We start from the raw sequence: 27,678 nt of genomic DNA, 5'->3' as shown, positions 1-27,678 counted from the left end.
AATTACAAAATGTTCTAGCAATTTTACTTCTAGATGTATACCCAAAAGAGTTGAAAGCAGAATCTCAAAGAGATATGTGTACACCCGTATTCATAACAGCACTAGTCACAATAGCAAAAAAGTGGAAGCAACCCAAGTGTCCATCACGGATGAACAGATGAGCAAAATGGGGTACAAACATACCATGGAATACTATTCAACCTTATAAAAGAAGGGAATTCTGACACATGTTATTCACACAATGGATGAATTTTAAAGACATTAGGGTAAGTGAAATCAGATCAGATCAGATCAGATCAGTCACTCAGTCGTGTCCAACTCTTTGCGACCCCATGAATCGCAGCACGCCAGGCCTCCCTGTCCATCACCAACTCCCGGAGTTCACACAGATTCACGTCCATCGAGTCAGTGATGCCATCCAGCCATCTCGTCCTCTGTTGTCCCCTTCTCCTCTTGCCCACAATCCCTCCCAGCATCAGAGTCTTTTCCAATGAGTCAACTCTTTGCATGAGGTGGCCAAAGTACTGGAGTTTCAGCTTTAGCATCATTCCTTCCAAAGAAATCCCAGGGCTGGTCTCCTTCAGAATGGACTGGTTGGATCTCCTTGCAGTCCAAGGGACTCTCAAGAGTCTTCTCCAACACCACAATTCAAAAGCATCAATTCTTCGGCACTCAGCCTTCTTCACAGTCCAACTCTCACATCCATACATGACCACGGGAAAAACCATAGCCTTGACTAGACGAACCTTTGTTGGCAAAGTAATGTCTCTGCTTTTGAATATTCTATCTAGGTTGGTCATAACTTTCCTTCCAAGGAGTAAGCGTCTTTTAATTTCATGGCTGCAATCACCATCTGCAGTGATTTTGGAGCCCAGAAAAATAAAGTCTGACACTGTTTCCACTGTTTCTCCATCTATTTCCCATGAAGTGATGGGACCGGATGCCATGATCTTCGTTTTCTGAATGTTGAGCTTTAAGCCAACTTTTTCACTCTCCCCTTTCACTTTCATCAATAGGCTTTTGAGTTCCTCTTCACTTTCTGCCATAGGGCGGTGTCATCTGCATATCTGAGGTTATTGATATTTCTCCCGGCAATCTTGATTCCAGCTTGTGTTTCTTCCAGCCCAGCGTTTCTCATGATGTACTCTGCATATAAGTTAAATCAGCTGGGTGACAATATACAGCCTTGATGTACTCCTTTTCCTGTTTGGAACCAGTCTGTTGTTCCATGTCCAGTTCTAACTGTTGCTTCCTGACCTGCATACAAATTTCTCAAGAGGCAGATAGGGTGGTTTGGTATTCCCATCTCTTTCAGAATTTTCCACAGTTTATTGTGATCCACACAGTCAAAGGCTTTGGCATAGTCAATAAAGCAGAAATAGATGTTTTTCTGGAACTCTCTTGCTTTTTCGATGATCCAGCGGATGTTGGCAATTTGATCTCTGGTTCCTCTGCCTTTTTAAAACGAACTTGAACATCAGGAAGTTCACGGTTCACATATTGCTGAAGCCTGGCTTGGAGAATTTTGAGCATTACTTTACTAGCGTGTGAGATGAGTGCAATTGTGCGGTAGTTTGAGCATTCTTTGGCATTGCCTTTCTTTGGGATTGGAATGAAAACTGACCTTTTCCAGTCCTGTGGCCACTGCTGAGTTTTCCAAATTTGCTGGCATATTGAGTGCAGCACTTTCACAGCATCATCTTTCAGGATTTGGAATAGCTCAACTGGAATTCCATCACCTCCACTAGCTTTGTTCGTAGTGATGCTTTCTAAGGCCCACTTGACTCCACATTCCAGGATGTCTGGCTCTAGGTGAGTGATCACACCATCATGATTATCTGGGTCGTGAAGCTCTTTTTTGTACAGTTCTTCTGTATATTCTTCCCATCTCTTCTTAATATCTTCTGCTTCTGTTAGGTCCACACCATTTCTGTCCTTTATTGAGCCCATCTTTGCATGAAATGTTCCTTTGGTATCTCTGATTTTCTTGAAGAGATCTCTAGTCTTTCCCATTCTGTTGTTTTCCTCTATTTCTTTGCATTGATCGCTGAAGAAGGCTTTCTTATCTCTTCTTGCTATTCTTTGGAACTCAGCATTCAGATGTTTATATCTTTCCTTTTCTCCTTTGCTTTTCACTTCTCTTCTTTTCACAGTTATTTGTAAGGCCTCCCCAGACAGCCATTTTGCTTTTTTGCATTTCTTTTCCATGGGGATGGTCTTGATCCCTGTCTCCTGTACAGTGTCACAAACCTCATTCCATAGTTCATCAGGCACTCTATCTATCAGATCTAGGCCCTTAAATCTATTTCTCACTTCCTCTGTATGATCATAAGGGATTTGATTTAGGTCATACCTGAATGGTCTAGTGGTTTTCCCTACTTTCTTCAATTTAAGTCTGAATTTGGCAATAAGGAGTTCATGGTCTGAGCCACAGTCAGCTGCTGGTCTTGTTTTTGCTAACTGTATAGAGCTTCTCCATCTTTGGCTGCAAAGAATAGAATCAATCTGATTTTGGTGTTGACCATCTGGTGATGTCCATGTATAGAGTCTTCTCTTGTGTTGTTGGAAGAGGGTGTTTGTTATGACCAGTGCATATTCTTGGTAAAACTCTATTAGCCTTTGCCCTGCTTCATTCCGTATTCCAAGGCCAAATTTGCCTGTTACTCCAGGTGTTTCTTGACTTCCTACTTTTGCGTTCCAGTCCCCTATAATGAAAAGGACAACTTTTTTGGGTGTTAGTTCTAAAAGGTCTTGTAGGTCTTCATAGAACCATTCAACTTCAGCTTCTTCAGCGTTACTGGTTGGGGCATAGATTACTGTGATATTGAATGGTTTGCCTTGGAAACGAACAGAGATCATTCTGTCATTTTTGAGATTGCATCCAAGTACTGCATTTCAGACTCTTTTGTTGACCATCATGGCTACTCCGTTTCTTCTGAGGGATTTCTGCCCGCAGTAGTAGATATAATGGTCATCTGAGTTAAATTCACCCATTCCAGTCCATTTCAGTTCGCTGATTCCTAGAATGTCGACATTCACTCTTGCCATCTCCTGTTTGACCACTTCCAATTTGCCTTGATTCATGGACCTGACATTGCAGGTTCCTATGCAATATTGCTCTTTACAGCATCAGACCTTGCTTCTATCACCAGTCACATCCACAGCTGGGTATTGTTTTTGCTTTGGCTCCATCCCTTCATTCTTTCTGGAGTTATTTCTCCACTGATCTCCAATAGCATATTGGGCAACTACTGACCTGGGGAGTTTCTCTTTCAGTATCCTATCATTTTGCCTTTTCATACTGTTCATGGGGTTCTCAAGGCAAGAATACTGAAGTGGTTTGCCATTCCCTTCTCCAGTGGACCACACACATTCTGTCAGATCTCTCCACCATGACCTGCCCGTCTTGGGTTGCCCCACGGGCATGGCTTAATTTCATTGAGTTAGACAAGGCTGTGGTCCTAGTGTGATTAGATTGACTAGTTTTCTGTGAGTATGGTTTCAGTGTGTTTGCCCTCTGATGCCCTCTTGCAACACCTACCAGTCACAACAAAACAAGTACCCTATGATTCCACTTAAGTACCCAGAGTGGCCAAATTCATAGAGACAGAAAGTACAACCATGGTTGCTTGATCACGTCTCATTCTTTTGGCTAAGATTGAGTACAGTGGTGGTTGCTTGAGGCTGGGAGAGGGGAGACTGGACATTACTGTTTAATGGATGTAGATGTTCAGTTTTTCAAAGTGAAAATAGTTCTGGAGGTTAATTGCACAGCAATGTGAATGTACTTAACACTACTGAACTGAACATTTGAAAATAATTAAGATGTTAATGTGTATTTTATCACAATTAAAAATTTGTAAACAATTTTTAAAAATGTGAAACCTACCATACACTTGAGAAACTATTTTATTGACCAAAAAGATGGGTTAAGGAAGATTGGATTCAGGTCACATTATGTCTTTTTATCTCCATAACTTAAATAATTAATTGAGTTGGGATTTTGTTCACTTTAGTTTAGAGGTATGTAACTGACCAGAATTTCTTAGATGAAGATGACTTTGAAGATGTGGTTTGAAGACATTGATTTGGTTTTAGATTTTAATGGACATCACATGATAAATGGACTTGCTGTGTAGTTAATGCTGGTAGCTCTGACATCTGGTGAAAGAAAGCAGTGTGGTAGGATAAGAGGAATTTTGACCTGAGTCATGAAATCGGGGCATCAATCTTTGTCCCATCACTGGTGACCTAGGGCAATGCAAACAACATCTCTGAGCCTCAGATGTTCTATCTAAAAAATGGGACAAATAATATATGTTTCTTATTTCCTAGTATGTTACAAGGCTCAAGTAAGAAAATAAATGCAAATACACTTTAAAAGCTCTGAAGTGTGATCCAGAAAAGGTATTTAGTCTAATTCTCATGATCCTTGGTTATGTTCTCCTTCAATTATTGTTATGTCTCTTTTCTAAGTCAATCTGTTATTTATTAGTTTTATTGACTTATTCAGGGGCTTCCCTGGTGGCTCAGCAGTAAAGAATCCACCTGCAATGTAGGAGACGTGGGTTCAATCCCTGGGTTGGGAAGATCCCCTGGAGGAGGGTATGGCAACCCGCTCCAGTATTCTTGCCTGGAGAATCCCATGGACTGAGGAACCTGGCAGGCTACGGTGTATAGGGTTGAAGAGTCAGACATGACTAAAGCAAAGCAGCACACACACGGTTGACTTAAGCAACTTAGCACACAATGAAGAATATCATAATTAATATCAGTCTTATGCAAATTATCTTCCAATCTTTATTAATGTGCAGGCATATAATTCTCTATGGAAACTAGCTGTTGTTTACCTCTTTATATTCTGTTTTTTCCATTTAACATCATACCCCATTCTCAGGTATTAATGAGAATTATGAAAGTATCTGTTACTGCAAACCAGTAATATGCCATAGTTTGTGGCATCATTCCTGGAGAGGCCCGAGTCTTAAAATGTTGGCCAATAAACAGAAGCCTCTAGAGACAAACTGATGTACTGAATATGCCTTGCACAAAAGTGCCAAACTATAATCTGATGGAACTGAGAATGAATGGAGTGTCAGCCTTTTTGGCTGAGAGAGTTCTGAGGCAATGCCCTAAGGAAAACAGAAATGATGAATGTGGTAAATGGCAGTCCTGGGAGAGAGAGAGACTTAAATTCTGTAGAGTTATTAACCAAAGCTAGATTCATCACAAGTGAAAGACCAAAGCAGGAAACCAAGCATAGGGAGACATGGGGACATCCCTGGTGGTCCAGTGGTTAAGAATCTGCCTTGTAATGCAGAAGCCACAGGTTCAATCCTTGGTCTAGGTGCCAGGATCCCACATGCCTGGGAGCAGCTAAGCACCGGTGCTGCAAGTACTGAAGCCCAAATGCTCTGGAGCGCCAGCAACACAACTAGAGAGTACACACTGCAACAAAAGATTCTGCATGCATGACACAAGAATACCCCACCTGCAACAGCTAAGACTCCATGCAGCCAAATAAATTAATTTTTTAAAATGAGTAAGGAGATGGTACATAAAGTGGTTCGTAATTGCAGTAGCAGTCCATAAAACATGGATTTGAGTTCCGATTCTGTCACCAACTAATGTCACTGACTTATCATTGGGAAGGACAACTTAACCTCTACAAGTCTCCATTGTCCCATCTACAAGAGAGAATAGTAGTATCTAACTCATAGGATTGCTTGGAAATTGAATGAGATAATGCATGTAAAGCACTTCACACATGCTCAGAAATTGCAGATGTTGAGAGTAAATTTGGCAATCCATTTCTGTATCTTAAATACTCACAGTGTGAAGGCTAAATGAACTCTCTGTGAAGTGCTCAAGGCATACCAATCTTGTAGGAGTCAGGCATCCCTAACTGGAGGTGCCAACTCAGTCCCTTTTGAAGGATGTTAAATTTAAAAGGCAGCACTTCTGTTGCATTCAGTGACAAAATGGCATCCATGCCTCCTACTGTAAACCCTTAGCTGAAGCCTGAGTACAGGGTACAGTATTTACTATTTACAAATGTCTGATCATCCAACATTAGTGATGCAATGTGGTGGCCAGCCCTCCCTCAAGTCTCAGGTACTTGCAATTCATCCTTCATTAGATAGCAGTATCTGTTGGCAAAGAAAAAATATTGAAGTCCACTTCTAAACATTACAAATTCTGGATGAATAGAAAAGATTTCTTAAGCTGCTAATGAGAAGTAGGTTTATCCAAGTGTGAAAGCAAATCCTGTGATCTGAGGAAGGCAAGGGGCGTGAAAGCAGCAGGCAACCCACAGTTAGTAAATTCCCAGGGTCTGAAACTGCTCCTCGACAAGCCGCAACACCCAGCAGCTTCAAAAATGTGGGGTTTTGGTTTTCTTCCCCTTAAGGTTGACCCAGGAGCAACAATTGGCTCATTTGGCAGAAAAGCTGCCTTTCCAACATGCAGAAAACATCAAGGCATTGATGTAGAGGAGGCTTATGCAGTTTCCCTGTGTCCAACATTGGATTTTTCCAGGCATATCCTATGCCCCAACAAGTCCCAACAGCTCCAAAGCAGAAACAACCCAAAGGTCCAATGTATTTATGGATCGATAAATTATGGTATATTCATATAAATGAATGATAATCAGCAATGAAAATGAATAAACTACTACTGCACAAAACGATATGAATGAACTCACAAACATAAAGTCCAGAAGCCAGATAGAAAAGAATATGTACCTGATGACTGCTGTTTTAAAAAGCTCAAAATCAAGCTGGCCTAATCTATGATGCAGAAGATTTTGAGAGGTGATCACCTTTGTGGATAAGGAAGGGGTCAATGAGTGCCCACTGGAAAGTGCCCACTGGGGCTTCTGGGATTTTGGTGATGTTCTATTTATTGACTATGAGGTAGTTATGTGAGTGTGTTAACTATGTACTAATTCATCAAACTGTCACTTTGACTTGTTCAGTTTTCTATATGCACACATACTTCAATTTTAAAATTTTATTAAAACAGATTTTTACTAAAATGACTAATACAAAAAAATGGAGAAATTACCTTATTGTATCAGAGTGATGGACAATTTGATCTAAGTTCCCTATAAGGAAACCAAGAGACACTCATTAAAGATGCTATATGTGCAGTCATCATTAAGTTAAACTTCTGTCTTTTGTCCAAATAACCTGCCCTGACACTTTAATCTAATAATCCATTATTACCTTCTTCAAGTTACAGTATTTTTATTTATTTGGTTTAACAAGTTCTATATATTCATAATTGCTATGAAAAATATGCCTTCTCTGTATTAAATGATCTCTTTCAAGCCTCAAGGGGTATCCCACCCATCCTAGTATGCCAGAAGTTAATGAATAAGTATACATTCATATTTTATAATTTTGTCAGTACATTTCGTATAGTATCTCCATACTCATATTCCCACATTCAATGCTTGTAAGCTTTATTCTCTGTGGGTAGACCCTCAGATTTGGACTTTGGCTTCCCGAGCATTTTAGCAGCTTTCTTTGAACCTGGTCTGTGTTCATGAAGTCTTTCCTAGTTTCATTGTCCGTGATCCTAAGGAGGGGGGTGAGCTCTACATTGCCTGAACACCCTTCTCTCGCATGCCCAGCTTCCTGAGCCTTTTGGGCAGCTTTCAGGAATATAAAAATTGCCAGCCTGGCTAACCTGCATCAAAGCTGTTAGCTCACCTTTTGTATAGTTATTGAGAAATACATTATTTGTATTTGCCACACTGCAGCTCATCTGTCTGCCTCATTCTCGGAACACTCACAGAGCCTTGCATTTGCTTTTTGAAATAAATCCACTAGAGCAGCGATACCCAACCTTTCTGGCACCAGAGATTGATTTCGTGGCAGAAAGTTTTTCCATGCACTGGGGTGGGAGGGATGGTTTCAGGATGATGCAAGAGCATTACATTTATTGTGCACTTTATTTCTAATCTAATGCTGCTGCTGATCTGACAGAAAGCACTGGTCCAAGGCCTGGAGTTTGGGGACTTCTGCACTAGAGAGTCCTCGAGTTTCTTGATTTTCTTTGTAAAATTGACATCAGTGTGTATTCTTGCCTCTAAAACAATTATAAGGAATTAAAAATATATAAGCTCAGCATCAAGTCTACATTTAGCCTTGCTGATTGAAAAAAGTACTTATGTAATTTTTAGTTGACATTTCCTGGCATTAGTCTGATTTCTTATCCTTGGTAACACATTTTCCAAAGTGAAAGTGTTAGTCGCTCAGTCGCGTCCAACTCTTTGGGACCCCATGGACTGTAGCCCACCAGGCTCCTCTCCCCATGAGATTCTCCAGGCAAGAATACTGGAGTGGGTAGCCATTCCCTTCTCCAGGGAATCTTCCCAACCCAGGGATTGAACCTAGGTCTCTTGCATTGCAGGCATATTCTCTATGTCTGAGCCACCAAGGAAGCCCACATTTCCCCAAAGTCTATATTAATAGTTTTGGGGTTTTTTCTAAGATTTTAACATGAAACCTAATCTATGGCCATTGGAAAATCCAATACATATATGTGGTAGTTGACACTTATCTGAATAATGACAACAAGTAACATCAGGAGCTTGTAATCAGAGTTGAGGACCCTGATCAGTGATTACATGCTTTTCTCTCTTTTAATCTCTTCAGATATCCCAGTGGGTGAGTACTGTCACCATTCCAAGTTTAACAAACAGGCTGAGGTCACCTATCTCTCATTGGCAGAGCCTTGCTCTGAATTCAGGTGTGATTGTTGCTGTCTACACCACTGACACATCACTACTCCCCCTTGAATGTAACTTCCTTTAGTAGTCTAACTGGATACATCACCTTCTGTGAAATATTATGAACCTTAATTATCCTATATTAAAATTAAAACACCACAATGCATTTCAAAGTGAAATTTAAGTTATTTTTGGATGAAGAAAGTTCTTAAATTATCCGCTGCCATTAGCATTAGTAATCAAGGTTTGAGTGCAAACAGAAACAATTTAAAGAAATTGTTGGTTGAATTGGTTGGAAAAAATACACACCTCAAATATTTCGTGCAAAGGAACAGAAAAGAACCTCCCTTCTTGTCTGACTTCATTGTTGCAGGTGACTGTGACCCTGTTGCTCTGAAGATATCAGTTCAGTTCAGTTCAGTTCAGTCACTCAGTCGTGTCCGACTCTTTGTGACCCCATGAATCTCAGCACGCCAGGCCTCCCTGTCCATCACCAACTCCCAGAGTTCACTCAGCCTCACGTCCTTAGAGTCAGTGATGCTAGCCAGCCATCTCATCCTCTGTCGTCCCCTTCTCCTCCTGCCCCAATCCCTCCCAGCATCAGAGTCTTTTCCAATGAGTCATCTCTTCGCATGAGGTAGCCAAAGTACTGGAGTTTCAGGAAACAAATCTGTAGGCAAGAGGATTAGGTATCTTTAATTTTCTTTGTTACTTAACTTTTTTTCTCTTATTCTTTATTCTCAAGTAAGGAGACAATTCATGAGGTTGCAAAGAGTTGGACATGACTGAAACAACTGAGTATACAAGGAGACAATGGGATTAGTGTGCCAGGCACATTTTTCATGTTAATAGTATGGCTCATACTTTGATATTAAAAATTATGACAAATATTCAGATCCATTTCCAGCAGTCTCAAGAAAGCAGTGCTTAAACTTCCAGAGAAAAAGAGATGCAAGGGGTCACTGAGGGCATTATACTAATGTATACAAACACAGATAAACTAAGCCCACTGCACTGGAAGATTTGAACTTCACAGGTAAGATAAGTGAGGTCACTATGAAAATGTCCAAGTAAGATTGCTCCTTGAAAACAGGCTCAAATGAGGACAAGCAAATTTTAAACAGCTGAGTTTGAGGTAAGCTTCAAGAAGAGGTCTGATGGTGATGCTAGACAGAAGTGAACTGGCATGAATTCATTTTAGAAGAAATATTTTTATACTCTACATCATGAGCCTGTAACTGAATCAAGGAAAATGCTTCAAAATTAATTACACATCTATCAAAAAATGAGAGGAGCTGGTATACAAAGGCCAAGAAATTCTCATTCACTGAGTATGTTCATGCGAAAGCTCTGAGATCACGTCATACCCAGTGCAAATCTCAGATTATTTTTGAGAACTGAGCAATGCAGAAAGAGGGCTGATGGGACCTGAAAGATTCATTCATTGCATTGACACTGCATGAGCATGCTCAGCTGTGTATGACTCTTTGTGACCTGACGGACTGTAGCCCGCCAGGGTCCTCTGTCCGTGGGATTCTCCAGGCAAGAATTCTGGAGTGGGTTGCCATTCCCTTCTCAAGGGGACCTTCCCAAACCAGGGACTGAACCTGCATCTCTTGCGTCTCCCGCACTGGCAGGTGGATTCTTTACCCCTAACACTACCTGCGAATCCCAGGTATAAGCCAATTTCACCCAGGGAGTTTTCCAAGAACTACCTCTTTGGAAATGATACTAAAATATTCACCAGGATTAAGCTTTTCCAAGAAGAAAAAAATAATAACAACCCCAACTCTCCCCACTAAATCTGCCTTATCTATTCTAACTGCAATGGTACAGCTTGGAAGGAAGGAGGGAAGGAAAGAGGAGAGGAAGGAGGGAATTACAATTCTTCCTTCTTTGTCCAAAAGACAAGGATGATGTTCATGATGAGGCTAAGGGCATAGTATCTAAAATATCCCCACCACTGCCCCACTGTATCCTCTTTCTCTGCTGTATTTTTCTTCACAGTGCTCATTATCACTGGACATTAGTGTCTGTCACTTGGCTATTTGCAGGTTGAGTACTGTCTCCATGGCAGTGTAAGCCGGAGGCAGCATGTGTCATCTCACGGCAGCTGTCTTCCACTCCCAGAAAGGTGTCTAGGAAACTAGGCACTCAATATATATTTGTGGAATAACAAATGGGTTAATGGATCTATTATTAGCTAATTAATCTGTGATGGGTATCAGAATATCTTCCTTTTTCAAAATATTAATATCTGGGCTTCCTATTCCCTATCAGGTATAGGATCCATCAGGTATAGGACACTGACATTGCTCCCCCAAGCCTAAGCCCAGCTTAGGGCCACTGTCTTAAGAACATACACACAAAAAATTTCACTTATGCAGAGAAATTCAAGGTAAAAAGAGAAAATAGACTCTGATAGAAAGTGAGAAGATAGAACAGGCAATTCAAAAAGATGAAAAGAAATAGGAAAAATACAGCCTGTGCAGTAATTGAAAAAATAGCTTAAAGATTGATGAGAGACTAGTTTTTTAGAATCTTTGCCATTTCAATGCAAGAAAAAACTTCATTTTTTGAAAGTGTACAGTGAAAGCACTTTTATATGTGGTTAGTGAAGTATCAAGGTTTAGACAGTCTTCACTCTGTGTAGTCTTACTGTGAGTAGGCTGCCAATTATGATGTCTATCTTGCCAGAAAGGTAAGCCCAAGGTAGATCCAACACAGGGGAAATAGGGAATTGCACTAGAAAGACTAATTCTTTAGTTCCCCTAGATCACTACATGAACTCTCAGAGATGTTTAAAGATGTTGAACTCTCAGAGAAATCAATACCCAAGGACTGCCCCACTGCTCTTCAACTGACATTAGGAAGTGCAGCATCTTCTATGGACTTCCAGAGAAGGAGAAATTAAAAGAACGTTATTTTCTTGAAGAGTCAAACTTAAGAAGATCACACTGTCTAAAGCAAAGAAAACAATACTGTAAGTATCTAGTTCTTGCTAAGCCAAAACCTGTCAGAACTGCATCATTATCTAGTAACACAGTGAAGAAAAGAGTAAGAAAGGAAATGACCCACTGAGCTGCATGCCGGGCGTGGTGCTAAGACTCTACATGTTAGTCCTCTCTCCATGTGCTTCTTTCTCCCTTGGGAGCCAGGAGCTTTACTTGCCAAGGTGTAATAGACATGTATTAATCTATACGGAGGAGATCTGAGCAATCTGGCGTTTGGGTTTTTGTTTTTGTTTTTATGGCTGCGTTTTAGTCTTTGTTGCAGCACATGGGCTTTACTCTAGTTATGGTGTGCAGGCTTAGTCGCTCCAAAGCATGTGGGATCTTAGTTCCCCAATCAGGGACTGAAACTGAGTCCCCTGCATTGGAAGGCAGATTGTTAACCACTGGATTACCAGGGAAGTGCCCAGGAGTTTGCTATTAATACAAGAATAGTCTTTAAATGCACTTTTTGTTTGTTTTGAGTGTATGTAGGTTAGCTAGATAATGAGTCAAAGCCAAAAAGAATTTTTGTGTTTCAGTAATCATTTTCCTAAAGTGATTTCAAATAAGTAGGTGGAACTATATTCTCTATTCTATACATTTAAAAAAACATCAACAGCAGTTTTCATAATGTCTCAACCAAATGTCTTCCTCTGAAGAATATTCACAAAGAAAATGTAAATTCTGAACACAGCTAATTTGGTGATGTAAAAGTCAAATTGTTGAGTCTCCAAAGCTCATTGGTAACAATTTTGGCCTGGGTGGTGGCTCAGTTGTGTGAAGTGAGAACCTTTATCCCTAGACTATGTGTGTGTGTGCTCACACACACATGTGTATGTGTGCGTGTGTCTGTTCAGTTGCTCAGTCATGTCTGACTCTTTTTGACCCCATGGACTATCCCACCAGGCTCCCCTGTCCATAGAATATTCCAGGCAAGAAAACCGGAACTGGTTACCATTTCCTACTCCAGGGGATCATCCCGACCTAGGGATCAAACCCATGATTCCTGCATTGTAGGCAGATTCTTTACCACTGAGCCACCTGAGAAGCCCATCCTTCAACATATTGCCACCAATTTGTATTGGTCCCCAAAAGGAACCACCATAGAGGGTAAGAAAAAGTTACTCCTTTTCAATTTCCAACCTTGTCATTGAGCAGTAAACCATGATTCTTCTACTTTCTACCACTTCCTCTCAAACAAATGTAATGTCCAGAATTTCTAAACATGGATGGAGAACATGATACTAACTAAAACTTAGAAATTTTACTGAGAGCAATTCAAAATCTTTCCCATGAAAAGGCCTCATCCTTGTTTCTCCTTTCCTTCTTACCTTTCCTTGCAGGTAACAGAGTGCTCCCCTATGTGTTTTAAGAGATACAAACCTTCATTTTTACTCTTAAATCCAGAGGCACTACAGATCCAGAATCAATTGTTTCTGGATCCAATTCTCTCTTGGTTCTTATCCTCCTAGACATAAAATTGCTGCCTCAGCTCCAAGCATCATACCCTCATTTTACATAGCCAGACACAGACCGGAAGGTGGAGCAGTGATTTCTCTCATATTCACAGGAAGACCGTATAATTTATCACTTGAATTAGAATTTTTTAAAGTAAAAGAAGGTACTGTTAGGAATTTTATCAGGACAATACACATAAACCAGTACGATCTCAGGAAAACTGAGATATGTGCTTGCCTTACTTATTAGAGACAAAAGCATTTCCCAGAAGCTCTGGATGTTTGGAAGGGACTCCCCTTCCCCGAGCACACTGCCACCCATAGAGGCTTCCATTAGCCGGGAAGAAGGTGGCTTAGCTATTGAGTAAGCAACAAAACGTTGTTGTTGTTCAGTTGCCAAGTCGTGTCCAACTCTTCATGACCCCCTGGACTGTAGCACGCCAAGCTTCCCTGTCCCTTACCATCTCCTGGAGTTTGCACAAGTTCATTTCCATTGAATCAGTGATGCCATCTAACCATCTCATGCTCTTTTCCCCTCTTCTCCTTTTGCCTTCAATCTTTCCCAGCACCAGGGTCTTTTCCAGTGAGTCGGCTCTTTGCATCAGGTGGCCAAAGTATTAGAGTTTCAGCTTCAGCATCAGTCCTTCCAAAGAGTAGTCAGGGTTGATTTCCTTTAAGATTGACTAGTTTGATCTCCTTGCTGTCCAAGGGACTCTCAAGAGTCTTCTCCAGCACCACAGTTTGAAAGCATCTATTCTTTGGTGCTCTGCCTTCTTTATTGTCCTGCTCTCATGTCCGTACATGACTACTGGAAACACCATAGCCTTGACTATATAGACCTTTGTCAGCAAAGTGATGTACCTGCCATTAATCCAGGTCCATGACAGTAAACATAAATATCCTCTTAAAGTCTTAGAAATGGAGAAGGAGAACTGCTTTTCTGAGAACACAGCTACAGGAGGAGGAAGAGCTGTCATGGTAGTAACCATCCTTCCTCTAGACTTAAGTCCTCACAAATCCCAATATTAGACACAAAACTCTCTACTGCCCATTTGAGTCAGTATTCTCAAAGTGCATAGCGCAGTGCCCTATACATGGGATGAGCCCACAGTCAGTCTTTCAGTGAGTAGGCATTTCATAGCTCAAAGCGGGAGCATCCACCTACAGGCAAGGATGCTGATGTTGGGAGACATATTTCAGCCTGAATGTCGGGTTGAATGGCATTTATACTCTCAAAGTTGAGAATTCTAGAATAAATGCCTTGAGACTTTATTCTAGCTTCACTCTCCAAGTCATAACAATGAAGTATTGCCTCTTATATAATCTCTAAGCATCCCATTTTAAAAATCATTTGATGTACCTTCAAACGAAAATGCCTCAAAGTCCTGAAAGTTTATTCAGAAGGTTGGTAAGTAGTCAAAACAGATGTGCAATAAAAACCTTTGTCATCCTTTTTTGACAGTATCTGAGTCACCTGAAAACATAAAATCAACATTCTGTTCCAAGACTTTGTTTCTCATGGTGGGAATACATATGTACTATGCCTTATAGACTGTAAATGTTGAGTTAAATATGTTCTCAGCCAAAGGGGAAACACACACCTGTCAGACTTTGATTTTATAAAGTATGATGGCCAAGGTCCAAAAGCCAAGGATTTGACATTTGGCATGAAAAAATTATTTCCATTATTAAATCTTCATTTCTATCTGGAGTAATTGACAGTGGGGTAAAGAAAATTTTTTCACATTTGCGTAAGTCTGATGCCTATCTTAAGTTGCTGCACCAAATGGTCTTACGAAGTTGGTCGAGGATGCATGTGCTTCAGTGTCATGTTTTAGGGGATGATGTTGGGTCACTCACGGAGAATTAGACCCAATCTTCCCACTTCCAGAAGCATCTTTCCCACATCTCTGAGGACAGGAAATTAACCTATATGTCAATTGCTGATGTTCTCAGCTTGTGAAATATTGAAAACCTCTAATTAAGTAGAAGGTAATGGAAATCAGACCAGATTCTTGGATTTTAGCATAATTATATTCCATTACAATTATAAGCAGTGACAGATTTTATTTTATTTTCTTGGGCTTCAAAATCACTGTGGATGGTAACCGCACCCATGAAACTCAAAGATGCTTGCTCCTTGGAAGGAAAGCTATGACAAACCTAGACAGTATATTAAAAAGCCAAGACATCACTTTGCCAACAAATGTCCATATAGTCAAAGCAATGGTTTTTCCATATGGTAGTCATGTGTGGATGTGTGAGTTGGACCATAAAGAAAACTGGGCACTGAAGGATTGATGCTTTCAAATCGTGGTGCTGGAAAAGACTCTTGAGAGTCCTCCGAACTGCAAGGAGATCAAACCAGTCAATCCAAAATGAAATCAACCCTGAATATTCATTGGAAGGACAGATGCTGAAGCTAAAGCTCCGATACATTGGCCACCTGATATGAAGAGCTGACTCATTGCAAAAGACCCTGATGTTGGGAAAGATTGAAGGCAACAGGAAAAGAAGGCGGCAGAGAATGAGATGGTTAAATAGTATCACCAACATGAACTTGAGAAAATTCCAAAAGACGGTGAAGGACAGAGGGGCCTGGTATGCCGCAATCCATGGGGACTCAAAGAGTCAGACACGACTTAGCGACTGAACAACAAATCCCATTATTCTAAGTTTTTAGAATGTGTTAGGAAAGCGCCTCCCTTTCCATGAATGTATAACATGCCCAAGAAATAGAGAGACCCAGCTATATTTTTAGACTTTGGATCCTGTGACCATTTATCGAGGAGGATTGGTACTCTTACAAATGTTCTTCCCAAATGATACTGTATGTACTGTAATCAATCTAGTCTATTTGTAACCAAATCTTTAGTGTTTCATTATTATTATTATGGTCCACATTGAATTGTTCAAAAACAAACAAAAAATCAACTTAAAATTAAAAAAATTCTATTCCCCATGTAATGAATGAATAAGGGCAATCCTGACTCTTTAGCAATCCCCTTTATGGTGGACTTTTTTCATTCAATGAAAAAGAAATAATGACATAAGTAAAGATATTAGAAAAGTGCTTTGCAGAAAAAGTTATTTCTAGATTTAAATCATTGCCATTAAAGGGTGAAAAGGCAGTTTTGTACCTGTCTGATAAAAGGAATTCCATTCAGCACCTTGCAAAGTGAACTTGTCACAGTCTCCTGCTATGATCTCAGAGTGAACCCTAAATTCACTACATCTTGTGCAAAGATCGCGTATCAACATGCCATCTTAAGAAAGGCACAGAAGTAAAAAGCAATCTTAGGATCCTGTCCAGGCATATGAAAAGGTTGACAAATAGACTTGCAGGTAAAATATTTCTTCTTCAATAATGGTCTCAAAAAGCCACAGGAACATGTTCTGCTTTTGAACATGTTCTGCTTTTAAACATGTGCCATTCATCTAGCCTACAATTGTATATTGCTTGGCAAACAGGCATATTATTTTAGTCTGAGGACCAACCTCATCAACTATGGCTGATTTGCTTCAAGCTTCCCAGGCAGTAGTTAGCTCAATGGGGTTCTCAGTAAAGGTATGCCTAACTCAGAATGGCCCCTGAAGAGAAAGGGATTAGAAAATAACACAATTCTAATAACTAGGTTTTTGTTCCTGAACTGTCTCTGCACTCTTATATTAAAAACAAAACCCCCTAAATCAGTCCAGCTGTTCTCATTACTCAAGTTCGCGCTGTCCTCTTCTGAATAGAAATCGTCTTCTCTATAGGATTAAAGCCTGAAATAGACTGCTGTGGCTTGAGCAGGCAGTGCCAAAATTTAATATAAGACCTTCACAGTCAAGTCACTGTTCAAACTCATGGTGCTGAAATAGTTCCCTTGCTTTTTTGTAACACTTCCATTCCAGGATTGGAGTTCTCTTTTCACCTCTGCATTATGTAGTGACTTTAAAAATATGCTCAACTTTTAAGAATTAAATGAAATTAATTAGCACAGAAATAAGATTGTAAGACAGGAATAGCTATTCTTGGTTGTAAGTTAGGAGTAGTATTTGTATTTTTATTTTTCAAGGATTCCTAGAAGTCTTCAATGTGTACTTCATTTGCATGAAGAAAAATAGATGCTTAGAAAACTAATAGTCACAATAGTTATATTGTTGATATATCCCTTTTTTTAAGATTTATGTATTTATTTTGGCTGCTCTGGGTCTTTGTCACTGTGCGTGGGTTTTCTCTAGTTAGAGTGAGTGGGGGCTCCTCTCTAGTTGTGCTGCACGGGCTTCTCGTTGTGGTGGCTTCTCTCGCTGCAGAGCATGGGCTCTAGGCTTGAGGGCTTCAGTAGCTGCAGCATGCAGGCTCAGTAATTGTGGCACACGGACTTAGTCGCTCTGCAGCACGTGGCATCTTCCTGGACCAGGGATCAAACCCAGGACCCCTGCATTGGCAGGCAGATTCTTAAACATTGAACCACCAGGGAAGCCCTTGATATATTCTTATTCTAAAATAAAGCTTCTGGACTTTAATAAATGCAAATTTTATGTAGTTCCCTTCAATAAGTTTATTTTTACTCAACTTCTTATTTCACTTTCTTCATTTCTTTAGGATTCCTAGATTTCTTTCATTTTAAGTTCGAAAGAACTGTCTCCTTAGTCCTGTTGAACAGACCTTTTAGACTTCACTTGAATACCAAGAGATTACACATACTGTGTTGCAATATATAAATACCTTCCAAGTATCTGCATATTGCTCCTTCACAGAGACATGTCCTAGGGTAGGCAAATTGTGTATCTATGGATTGTGTGTGGCTGTAACTGTGAGAGCTTAAGTGAAAAAGTATATAGGATCTAGTCTCTTAACTGAAAGAGTTTTATTTATTCATTATTTGTTCAAATGTTCCAAAAACCCATCAGCTGAAACCCCAGAGTCCCGACTGATAAGGTATGGAAGAGATGTTCTAGATCTGGGAGATTCTGAGGGCAGGGTTTATCAGATTTCTGCCTCTTCCAAAATATAACTTTAATAGTGTTCCAGTAGAATACTTGATTTTTGAGGAAGCCTGCATACCAATGAGCCTGCGAGGTTGGTTAGCTGTAAAATGCACTTCCAGGTGGATCATTTAACCATGCCCTCTGCTGCACTGCAAGAGCCCCTTTTAAGTGCAGTTTCCACATTAATTTAAAATTATTCACATGCACATCCATCACTCCAGACAGGAAGGCAGAATATGTGCTTCTCGTTCCTCTCCAGTCCCTACCAGAGTGCTTAGTGTCTAATTGATGTTTATTCAATATTTATTCAATGATTCACTTTACAGTGTATTGATTATTTGAACTTTCAGATGAATAAAGCTGTAAGAAGGAAATGCTGTTTTGAGAAAGCCTATGTGCTGACAGGTCAAGAGGCATCATGACGCTTCAGTCGCCTCCTCTGTCTAATCCTGCTCCCCTTTCTCTTCCTTTCATGGATGTTGATTCCTAATTAATATCATGCATCCCAAAGTCTGTTTCAGCATCTCCTCCCGGAGAATCCAATCCATGATGCACTGGAATACAATATAAGACAGAGCAAGACAAACACTTCAAGGCAAAACACATCGATGGCCTCTACACAGATGGCGCATTCCCAAAGAGGCCTTTACTGAACCCTGTTCTTAAAGTGGGCTTCGCAGGTGACCCTAGTGGTAAAGAACCCACCTGCCAATGCAGGAGACGCAGGTTTGATCCCTAGGTTGGGAGGATCCCCTGGAAGAGGGCATGGCAACCGACTCCAGTATTCTTGTCTTGGACAGAGGAGTCCAGCCGGCTACAGTCCATACCATTGCAAAGAGTCAGACACAACTGAAGCAGCTACCCACACACACACATCCTTAAAGAAGGTCCCCTCAATTACTCACATCCATTGCACTCCTCTTCATTCCCTGGTGCTTTCGCGGTTTCCTTCCTAACAGTATCTCTTCCTGGATTCCTCACTGTCTCCCTGTGCCGGAAGGTAAATTCCATAAAGCGAAGACTGACTTGTTCTTTGCTGTTTGCCCAGCCCTGAAAGTGCTGCCTGCAATACAGTAGGCATTCGATAAATATTTATTGAATGAATAAACCACTGGTAGAATTATTATCTTAGAAACATAGAGGAAAAACCTAAAAGCCAAGTTCTCTATATTGAAATTTTAATAAGAGTTTCTTCCTATGGTTAAATTTAAAAACAAAAAAAGAATCACTGAATGTACCAAATAGCCTCAGCAGTTAATTGGATTCAGCAGCTCTAACTATAAGCTTTTGTGCAATCATGGGAATAATTACTAATTCATAATCCTAAACAAATAAAAATCTGAGGCAGGCCTAAGAGGATTTTCATCCATCATCCCCCAACTATTGTATTTTGGTTTCCATGTAACCTCTCTCTGTTCTGTTTTGTTTAGAGAAAACTCCAAGGGTATTTGTTTCAGGAAGACCTCATTCTCTCATGGCTAAACAGGGAGATCACAATAGAGGAAAAAGCAATGGCCAGGGAGAGAAGGGCTGAACATTATTCGACACAAGTTCAGCCTATTCATTAATTTACTTTAAAAGTGGGTATTTAAAAGTATGTATTGAAGTCACCCAGGAATTCCCACTGAAATGGTCTGTAAGAAGGATCTGTCCCAGGGCAGTGTGAGGGTATGGTGTATCCTTTCAAGATTGATTTCCCTTATTTGTTTAGCAAATATTTATTAAGTGCCTTTTATATACCAGGGACTCTTTTAAATGTTGAAGATGTGGCAATAAACCAAATAGCTCCCCCAAAAGTGTGTATTGAATGTTCCTATGATCTGAGAATAATGCTGGACTCCTTACCTCAGCTGGAGAATAGGCTAGTGGGAAAGATAGGTAATAGACAGGTAAACAGATAAGCAAACCAAATGATTATTGCTTGTGAAAACCCCTTAAAAGAAAAAATAGTGCTATCCATAATAAATAGGGGCCAGGTGGGGTTACTGTTGAGCTAGGATGATCCCCTTCCCTAAGGAGGTATCATTTAGGCTGAGATCTAAGGACAAGAAGGAACCTCACCTGCAGTGAGCTGGTGGATGGTTGATTCCTTGCAAAGACAAAAGGATGAGCAAAGATTATGAAACAGAAATGAAATTGGTGGTTTGAGCAGAGAAGAGATTAATTAGGAGGGGGTATTCACCTAGGTTGTAAAATTCAAGGGGGTGCCAAAAAACTCAAAAAGTAATATTTTAATGCAAAATTTACAAAATTTAAGTAAAAATAAATCCATCTGTGATAACAAAATATCAATCTTTCAAAGAAAGATGTGTAGTATTATTGACTTTTCCTTTTGCCTCAAGCTCCGGTACAGCTTAGCATAACACCGACACTGATCCTGTCTTTAAATTTTTTATGTTTTGTGAGTCATTCACCTCACACTGGCCCCAGCCCTGGGAGTGAGAAACAAGCAAGACAGAGTGACTTGAGTGTGGTAAGTAATAAGAGAGGGAAGTAGGGGTGATTCAGGTTGTGGTAGAAGTATGAATTTTATTCCTGGGGTCACAGGAAGTTGTTTAAGTGATTTAAACAAAGGTGTGTAAAACTTGGTTGGCATTTTTAAAAGATCATTCACACTATGAGTACTTGAGTAGAAATGGGGTGTCTAGGGAGAAGCTTAGATGGGGATTGCCCTAGATTGGTGGTAGTGGTGGAAATATGTTTTAGAGATATAACAAGGCTTACTGATGTGATAAATCAGAAAGAATGAGGGAAAAGGAGGAAACCACAATGACTCCTCCTTTCTGGTTTGAGCTGTGTGAATGGTGTGTCATTTACTGAGATAGAAAAGACTAAAGAAAGAATAGGTTGGAGGAAAGGGAGTAAATAAAAATTTCCATTTTTTTTAAATGCCATTGAGCCTTATGTCAAGTACACAACTGGAAATATGATTTTAGGTTTGAGAGGAGGGATTTGAAGTAGAGTTACAAATTTGAGACGCACCAACATAGAGATGATTTTCAAAGCTTTGGAAATAGATCAAACCACCTAGGAGAGAGCTTAGAACACAGCTTGTCAATCGTCACCGCTCATTAGAATTGGTATTTATCATTTCACATTTCACCTTTAAACTGCTTCACACTTGCTGTTTCCCACTCGAAAATCTAAAACTTTGTGACAGTATACTTTCGCTTTGCTTGCTCCCTCGTCTTTTGTGCCACTGTTGTCTCATCTTTTACATTAATCATAAACTCCAGCTTAAAATTTTATCATTTTTGTTCTAAAGGGTCAGATGTCCTTAGAAGGGGAAAACCCATATTCTTTTATATTTACACATTTACCATGTTATGTGCTTCTCACTCCTTTCTGTAGACCCAAGTTTCCACATAGTTTCATTTCTCTTCAATCTGAAGCATTTAGCCTTTTTTTCTTTTTTGATACAGTTTTGCTGGCTACATATTCTCTCATCTTTCATTTATCTGAAAAACTCTTTATTCCACCTTCATTTTTTTAAAAAATCAGTATATATAAAATACAGAGCAGAGACATTTGCTTTTTCTCTGACTTTCATGTTGTTTGGTCTCCATTGTCTTGGGTTTTGTCATTGTTTGGGGGCTTCCCTATGGCTCAGACTGTAAAGAATTCACCTGCAATGCAGGAGACACAGGTTACATCCCTAGGTCAGGAAGATCCCCTGGAGGAAGGCAAAGCAACCCACTCCAGTATTCTTGCCTGGAGCTTCTCAGGGACAGAGGAGCCTGGAGGGCTACAGTCCCTGTGGGTCACAAAGAGTCGGACACGACTGAGCTACTTTCACTCCATTGGTTTTGACAGGGAGTCCAGTCACCATTCATATCATCATTCTCCTCTGGAATGTGACGTCTTTTTCTGGCTCCTTTCAGCATTATCTCTTTATCTTTGGATTTCAGCAGCTTGATCGTCATGTGCCTAAGTGTGGTTTGTTTTGTGTTTATTCTGCTGGGGACCACTGAGTTTCTTGAATAGTTTTAAAAATCAAATTTGTGGAATTGAGGCCAATACTTATTCAAATACTTATTATACTACATGTTCTTTCTTTTCTTAGACTCCAATCACATGGTTTGATAGGCCGCCAAGGCTGTGTTCATTTCACCTCAGTCTTTTTTCTCGATGTTCTCCAGATTGAATGTTTTTTATTGACATTCAGTTTCACAGACTTCCTGTTCTACCCTCTTCTATCTGCTATTAAATCCACCCAGTGAAATTTTCATTGCAATTATTATATTTTTTAGTTCTAGATTTTTCAAAAATTTCCAGGGGAAGAATACTGGAGTGGGTTGCCATTTCCTTCTCCAGGGAAGCTTCCCAAACCAGGGGTCAAACCTGCAACTCCCATGTCTCCTGCATTGCAGGTGGATTCTTTATTGCTGAGTCATCAAGGAAGCCCCCAGAAAGGGAGTTGGAAGGTATAGAAAAGAAAGGAAATAAGATCTTGTGAAAAAGAGGAGAGATTTGCTGTTAACAAATCCATGATAAAAAGGGGGAAGAAGAGAAGATAGGTTCATATGAAGTCGACTTTTAGGTTCTATCCTGAGATTTCAGAACTCTGTTCAGTAGATTTTTATTTCTCTGTGAAACAGGAAGCATATTGTCAACTGGAAATTAAGAGCAGCAAATTAACTGGAAATTAAGACGGAAGATGGGAGTGAGCAGTTGTCTTCAAAAGTAGGAAAGTTTCTTTATTAAGGAAATAAGGAAGGTTTGTTACATGAAAACTATTTTCATGATTTTCTCACCATATTAGGTGACATGGACGGAGTGAACTGGGAGTTTTGCAGACAGGTAGAGAGAAGGCCCAGACTTGAGTGCACTGATATCCAGTACAGTGATGAAAATTAGGCTATGAATATGAGAGGCATTTGAGGTTGTGGAGATTGAGGAATTAAGATATTAAGGTATCAGGTGGATAATAGTGTTTGGGAAGGTGAGGAATTTTAGGAGCCCAAAGGTAAACTGGATACAGAGAAAGGACTTTGGAGAGAAGAGAGAAATTAGGAGATGTATCAAACAATATGTAGAAAAGAGTCCAGGTGATGACAGATAGTTGGGAAAGAAAGTGAGACTTTTAGAAGGATCAGAAATAAACAGGGATGAAACATGATAGAACAAGTTTTAAAGGTCCCTTAGAGGGTGAGAACTTAGTTCTAAAGTTATGGCCTGAATATTTAGCTCCTTCCAGCTCAAAAGCATTCTGGCAGCAAAATGATTTGTGAAAATTATGAGCCATTCTTCTGAAGGTCTCTGACACAGGCTTGGGCAAGCTGATGATGAACTCTACCTCAATGGCTGTATCTATTCTGCCCAAATATTTTTTTTTTAACACATGTCATATATCTAGCTTTGAAGTTCCTCAGCTATCCCTAAACCAAGTTGATATAGTAAGTGTAATAAATGTACAGATGGAGATTTTGTTTTCAATTTAAAGGAGAAGTTAGTCTTATAACTATTTTAATCAATCAGCATGCATCTGAGTTTATTCAGGAGCAATGCAGCAACACATACCCAGAGCCCTTTTGAAATGAGATTATCACACTCAAATGTAATTTGTAAGTGTAGACTGAAGAGACTCTGTTCTCTTCTTATTATGGACCAGATAAAGTAATACTGAATAGGACAATATATGTTAGAACTTGAATTCAACGTGTCCAGCATAACTCCTTAAGCAAACAGCCCAGCCTCTTTCATGCTTGCAAGCTAAACAAGCAAACTGCAGCACGGTTTCAAATTTTAAAATCTCTTTATTACAAAAAGTAATACAATAAGATGGTCATCTCGTATACATTTGCCCTGAAGGTGAAGCCAATCACATTTATAATATGATAGATAGTGCTTGCATGTACTCTGACTTCTTGAAAATTTGTATCTTTATAGCTGTATTATTATTTTTTTGTGTCTTCTCGGCTGCTCTTAAGGTAGGACCTATTGTTACAAAGCCCAATAAAACCTTGTATACACCCTCAGTGTCTGACATATAGTAGGTACTCGGGAAGAATTTGTTGAGTGAATGGATGTAGACAATCAAAAAAAGACAACTAATGTGGTCTGGTAAGGAAATTAAAGCTGTAACCTCTTGAATCCAGGATCTATGACCATAATAGTTCAGTTTCTCCATCTGTTTCTCATGAAAAGTAAGAGTTAACATAACGCCATCAGTAAGAAAAATGATCAGACCTACTCATAGAACTAAGTTTTGAATAGCAATGCCCTGAGAAAGAGTCTTAATGCTTCTATGACAAAGAAAATAAAGAGAATTAACTGGCTTGCCAAAATGTGCCAAAGAGCTGACTAGATCAAAAGGTTGTACAAGTTCTCGCAGCATTTGTAGGAATACTGAGACACTTGATAGTGGATCTCTGTCCAAGTTAGTCCTGGCTTCTACAACAAAATGCAAGAGACGGGATGGCATATAAATGACAGAAATCTATTTCTCACAGACCTGAAGCCTGAAGGGCTGAGATTCAGGGGCCAATATGGTCATACTCTGGTGATGCACTCTCCTGGCTTGCGGACTGCAAACTCCTCATTGTATCCTTGTGTTTGTGCTCATTCGCTCAGTGGTGCTTGACTCTTTGCCACCCCGTGGACTGCTGCTCGTCCATGGGATTTCCCAGGCAAGAACACTGGAGGGGGCTGCCATTCGCTTCTCCAGGGACTTCCTGACTCAAAGATCGAAACCACATCTCCTGTATTGGCAGACAGATTCTTTTACCACTGTGCCACCTGGCAAGTCCATTACATGGCAGAAAGAGAGCAAGAGGGACCAACGTAATTTATGAAGACTCCACCCTCATGACCTACTCACCACTCATAGTGCACAACCCCCACCCCCACCAATACCATCATATCGGGGGTCGGTATTTCAACATGAATGGAGGGGAAGGGAACAGCAACATTCAGTTCATAATAGCCTCTACCAACACCAAACTGAGCATACTGTTTCTTGGCATACTCTAGGGTGACAAATAAAACGGATATCACAGTTGGCACTACCTGCACCATTGGACGTTTCTGGTTTAGGCCTCTCCTCATGGCTGCCACTTCGTATGACTGTATGTACTAACACTTTTCCAGTTAGTCCAATGGAAAACAAGAGTGGATAAATTGTACATCAGTTCAAGGAAGAGGAATTTGATATACAAACATATACTTTAAAAAGAAAAAATATGGTGAATTGGCAATATGTTCAATATGTAGAAATCACAGTAGCAGAAATCTTGAAGGACAACATCCAGATTTTGCCTCAAAAAAATAAAGTATACAACTAGATTGCTTAACAGTAGCAATGGTTATCGGAGAAGGCAATGGCACCCCACTCCAGTACTCTTGCCTGGAAAATCCCATGGATGGAGGAGCCTGTTAGGCTGCAGTCCATGGGGTCGCTAAGAGTCGGACACAACTGAGCGACTTCACTTTCTCTTTTCACTTTCATGCATTGGAGAAGGAAATGGCAATCCACTCCAGTGTTCTTCCCTGGAGAATCCCAGGGATGGGGGAGCCTGGTAGGCTGCCGTCTATGGGGTCGCACAGAGTTGGACACAACTGAAGTGACTTAGCATAGAATAGCATAGCAATGGTTATATACTTCCCGTGGTCTACCACCAATCTATGATCACTGAGCAATTCCCTGTATGGTCCTCTGCAGCCACACTACTTTGCACTGATTTATGTATTTCCCTGTGAACATTAAGATATTGTCATATACATAAGCCCTCTTTTTCTCAATATAGAAAAGATTTAAAAAGACATGCTTCCTCTTTTCTTATTTTCTCCTGTGTCTCTGCCTTTCCAGCTTTCTTTCCAATTTCCAATTTTGTCTGTATTTCATCTCCAAAAGGGATGTTATCTCAGTTCATACATCTCTATCCTTATTTACTACCCCCTCCTCAGCCTCACCCTTAGATCCCAGGCTCTCTCATAGTCTTAGAACTTGACTGAGTAAAGAGAAAAGTGTGCAGAAGGATCAGCAGGAGATAGTCTTGGGTAGAAGTTTACTTATTAAGGACTACCTCTTCTTCAGCGCATCTCTGGGAGAGAAGATAGAGACTTAGCCTTACAACAATGTCATTCACCCTGAGAGGTTGGGAAAGAATGTCAGTCCTTGGGACTGAAAAGCAAAGAGTCACATCTGATTTCAAAGGCTGAGATGTTGAGGACTCATTCTAGTTGTAGTCTGTAGCCAGAACTGGAAGCTCCCCGGACCCATTTACCTGCTGTGGCACCATAGGAATGCCTGGGGAATATGTGTACTTATTTAAAACCCGAAAGAGCTGGTAACTTCAGGAACCCTGTTCTGGGGAGGCTCAGAATTACATTAAATGAGCAAAACAATTGAAGAATTCTCATCTCTAACCCAGGACCTGGATCAAAATTCCCACTTTAATGGGCACACGTCACCCCAGGCCGCCAGGTTATTAAACTTGAATGCTGTGCCCTTCACCACATCACTGTGGAGTTTTCAGCAATGCCTGACATGGTGCCAGGTGGCCTGATCATCAGTGTCTCAACAGCATAGAGCCAGCGACAACTACTCTCAAAATAAGAGGACTATTGATGGACTGAGGTTTCCTGGATTTCTGCCGAACATAATCAAGTTCGATCTAGATCCCTGGGGAGAGCAAACACTGTGGAAGTTCTTGGAGGAATCCCAGGAAGGAAGGAGTCCACGAAGGAGGAAAGAACACTATTTGTGACAAACGGAGGGAGAAGTGACATTGAATGAGAAAGTTACAAGTGAAGAATTGCTGTTCTATGCCTGTGCTGAAGTTGCCACTGCCCTGCCCACAGACCCTGGCTGACCCTGAGGTGACATACAGACAATTCCCACAGGAGGAAGCCTTGGGCAGCTCTCTCTGGAAGAGCAGAGGTTGTTCAGTCAATGCACAGAGCAGCCCAGAGGCATGTTTATCCCAGGAATTGGTGCATAAATGCCTCAACTTCCTCACCCCTCAAGGAGACAATCCCGAAGTATGATCCACACGTGTCTCTTAAGGTCCTGGGGGGACTAAGTGGCCCAAGGTAACCTGCTCATTCAAGTTCTCCTAGGGATTTGCTCCCTCCCCTGTCCTGTTCCCCCACTCCATGAAGTGCTTCCTGGGATAGGATCTCCTCCCTCGATGGGAGAGACAGGGATATGAGAGCGAGACACACACACACACACACACACACACAGAGCCCAACTTATATTTACTTTCCTGATGATTCTCAGGCTAGCCTGGGTGGCATCGCCTACTGGGCTGGCCCAGCCAAGATCACATACACAGCAGGAGGATCCTCAGTCACAGGGGATCACACACTCCACTGACTGAAACTGAACGCAAGAAGGGCTGGATCCATTTCATGTGGGTGAGACCCAGGGGGCTCCGGGGCTCAGCCTTAACTGCTGATACAAGGGGAGATCCCAAGGGCAGGCCCCTTCACAGCCCCACCCAGGACACCAGCCTTCCCAACCTCCATGGAGGGAGTGCAGTGGAGGAGGGCACACTGGGTGGGGCATCCT

The sequence above is a fragment of the Bos grunniens genome, chromosome 2 (assembly GCF_055505025.1).
Source record: "Bos grunniens cultivar Pamir isolate PY7600 chromosome 2, Bosgru_T2T1.0, whole genome shotgun sequence".
Taxonomy (NCBI): Eukaryota; Metazoa; Chordata; class Mammalia; order Artiodactyla; family Bovidae; genus Bos; species Bos grunniens.
This window is presented reverse-complemented; position numbering follows the sequence as displayed.